General features: G+C 44.6%; 1 protein-coding gene across 1 annotated transcript in view; it reads left to right on the plus strand.

Annotated features, from left to right (window-relative positions):
• The first annotated feature begins 3,519 nt into the window (after positions 1-3,519).
• The window catches only part of MRPS31 (mitochondrial ribosomal protein S31), a 19,805-nt gene continuing 19,746 nt past the window's right edge, over positions 3,520-3,578 (plus strand). Inside the window, exon 1 of the mRNA XM_005420791.2 lies at positions 3,520-3,562. The gene's annotated coding sequence lies outside the window, so the exon portion shown is untranslated. The remainder of the gene's footprint in view (positions 3,563-3,578) is intronic.

The following is a 3,578-nucleotide window of genomic DNA, read 5'->3' on the forward strand; positions in this document are numbered from 1 at the left end:
GGGGCTGGGCTCCGCTTAAGCTGGGGCTGCGCTGTGTTTCAGCTTACTGAGCAGGATGCTACCGAATTTATGAATTAAAACATTTTTTTTTAATTTTCTTGGGGTTTTTTTTAGATATATGTTTGTTTATTTTTCTTCTAGTTGGGTGATTCTGCCGTTGTGGTTTTTTTTTTTTTGTTTTGTTTTAAAGGATTTGTTTAGGAACTGTGTATCCTGAAACAGCAACAGTTTGTGTATACAGTGGAACTGCCGTGAGTCCCAAGACATTTTCCTAAGCTGTCACTTTCATGATCCTGGCTTTTCGGGACTTTGAGGTGGCATACAATGACCTAAGCCGCTATGGCAAGGGCTAATACTGCTTTTCTCAGCTGAAACTACACAACACTTTGGTTTTTTTTCCTTTTGATTTTTCCCCCTTTTGATTTGCAGTTACCTGAAGTGCTTGCAATAAGGCTTATCAGGAACAAGGTCTGGTTGAAAGCAATAGGACACCGTACAGTGTGTGGCAAGGTAAATGAACAGCAGCCATAATGTGTACCAGTGATCAGTCATATTTGAGATTCTCTGCCAGACCAGGCAGTGTTTCTGGGAAGCACTATAATCCCTGTTGAGCTGCACATGTGTTTGCGTGCAGACCTACATACTTTATCTTAGATCCATGGTGTTTTCCACCACATAAAACCGATGGATCCTACTTTCACAGCTCAAACCAAGGAAAAAACAGCATAAGCAAAATTAGCAACTTAAATGTATCCTTTTTTTCCATCACTTTAAATTAATTGCAGGGTGCAGATTTTATTTTCCCATATGTTTATGTAACATATTGGTTGGAAGGGAGCCTAAAGACCATCTAGTTCCGAACCCTAGTCCCTGCCATGGGCAGGGACACCTTTCACTAGAGTGAGTTGCTCAGTTTTATCCAACCCGCCCTTGAACACTTCCAGGCATGGGGCATCCACAGCTTCTCTGGGCAACCTGCTTCAGTGCCTCACCACCCTCACAGTGACAAATTTCTTTCTAACAACTAATCTAAACCTACTGTCACTTTGAAGCCACTCTCCAGCTCTCTTGCTGGCTCCCTTCAGGTACTGGAAGGCTGCATTTTGGTCACCCTGAAGCCTTCTCTTTTCCAGGCTGAACAATCCCAATTCTCTCCTCCTTTCCTTGTCGGGGAGATGCTCCAGCCCTTTAATGAGCTTGGACTGATGAGCTTGGAATGAGGAGGATGTTCCTCCACTGGACTTGCTCTAACAGGTCAATGTCCTTCCTGTGCTCATGACTCCAGAGCTGGATACAGCACTCTGGGTGTGGCAATTGTTAAGAAAGAACAGCCTAGGTTACAAATGGTTTTAGAAATTGAATTGTAATTTCTTTAATGTGAAAAAAAATATTGCTGATTCTGTTGTAATTAGCGATTTGGAGTTAATTGTGCATCCCAAATAATCAGCAGTACTTAGAGATTACTGCTTCATTGCAAAGAATTTTGACCTGTGTGCTGGCTTTTTGTTAAGCAGAAATGCAGCACTGCTGGAAGATCCAGCTGGTGAAAGCCATCTAAGCTCCTAATGCAGTGAAGCTTTCAATTAAGATGCCATTAAACCACATTCTGCCTTCCATAACCATTTGCCAGCTGGAATATCAGACCTTGAGCATCTCAGGGTCCTCCTTCATAGCCACGTTCCTCGGGCACACCACCAGGCCTGATCTGCTCTTCTCTGTAGAAAACTTGGAGACGGCAACAGCGCTTGGAATGTTTCCTGGGAGATTTTATAGCCCTGGAATGTGGCACTTCCACGAACATACCGCCACCACGCGGCTTTTTCTGCTGCTTGCACCCCTGGCTGCTCAGCCAAACCCTGCTTTTTGTGCTGCTGTGGAGCATTTGTTTTGTTTTAAGGAAGACATTTATGTAGGAAGAATTTATGTAGGAATTGCATACCACGAAGTAACAACACTTGGTGTGTGTAGGGAGACCATGGAAGAACTGCCATGACTCCCGAGAGACTCTCCTAAGATGAGGTATCAATTTGTTTGGAGTTTAACTTCAAGCTTCCCCTCAAAGGATTTAGGCACGGCAGAAATGGGATATGTGTGCTGAGACCTTAACTCCTAAGAGCTTTGCAGGAATGTGGAAGCGCTTTCTGGCACTCAAGGGGTCTGGCTTGGGGTATTTGTGATTTGCTTTGGGATGTGATGTGTGACAGAGCTGCACAACTCTTCAACAGAGTATTTTGGCATGGAGGGATGGGTAACCTCTGGGAAGCTGACAGGGGGATGCCATGGAAACTAGTCTGATGTGGGAGAGCAAAGGGATCCCTTGCAGGCTGTGTTTCTGTCCATTCTACAGTCCAAAGCTACACCATCCCTACTCCTGGGCCCTACACCATCTCCAGCCAACCACAGGCTAACCATTTGCCCCTGTAAGCCACATGGCATTTCCTAACTCATATGGAAATCCTCATTGTCCAGGAGCATGAATGGCAGTTCTTGGCAAGTGCTGTCCCAGAATAGCAGCCAGAGCTGCAGGAACATCAGAACTCCCCCAGCACCTTGCAGTGGATGCTGTTCACACTGTTTGGAGAGGGGGGTCAGGCAGGACAGCTCCACATGGAGGAAAAGTGAGATGGCTTCTGCGGGTCAGGCCTTCCACAGGTGACACTGGTATGTGTACTGATATACTACAGTCAGCTGCAGGAGATGGGACAGTGCTCACCTTGCCAGGTGTGAAAAGTGTGTATTTTATGATTGGCTTTTCACATATAATATTAAAATGAATATTATATGTGCTATGTTAGAAAGTAATGCTGTATTAATTTTCTTAAGTAGTGTGTTAAATATAGTTTTAGGTTATAATAAAATGTTAAAATAGAAACTATGCTATGTAAGATACTTTTTTAAAAGAAAGGACTCAGTGAGATAGCAGCCACAGGACACCTAAATCTTTCAGAGAAAAAGAATTTATTGTTCCCTTATCAGAAGAAACGAACTTCTTCCCACCTCGTTCAGCCCTGAAGATGCTGTTAGGTTTCAAAGAAAGAAGCTGACGATGACCAGACAGAATCCTGTGTTTGAACGGAATTTATGCATCATGTATGGGATGTATGAATATGCAACAGGCTATTGCTTATAAGGGTTAATCCTCTGTTAACGGGGGTCCTTTTTCGGGCTCGTGCTGCCCAGAAAAAGGTACCCAGACGTCTATAACTCTTTGTCTCTATTGCCTCATATTGTCCTAATCCTAATTGTCCAAAATTTTTATTACTCTAATTATATTGCTATTTTATAACCATTTTATTACTAGTAAACTTTTAAAATTTTAAAAACAAGTGATTGGCGTTTTTCACACAGGGTAGATGAAGTGAAGGCTTGGGGACATTTTTGAAGCATGTTCCGGGAAGACGTGAGCCTTAACGTCTCTCTTGCACGGAGGAGCCCAGAGCTGGGCACAGCACTCCAGATGCCGCCTCAGCAGGGCTGAGCAGAGCAGGACCTGCTGGCAGTGCTCTCCTCACACCCGAACTCCCGGCGCCGAGGCCTAGGCCGCGAGGAGCGTTCCCGCCGGGTCGGGCCAGCTGCGC

Source organism: Geospiza fortis, unplaced genomic scaffold (assembly GCF_000277835.1).
Source record: "Geospiza fortis unplaced genomic scaffold, GeoFor_1.0 scaffold194, whole genome shotgun sequence".
NCBI lineage: Eukaryota > Metazoa > Chordata > Aves > Passeriformes > Thraupidae > Geospiza > Geospiza fortis.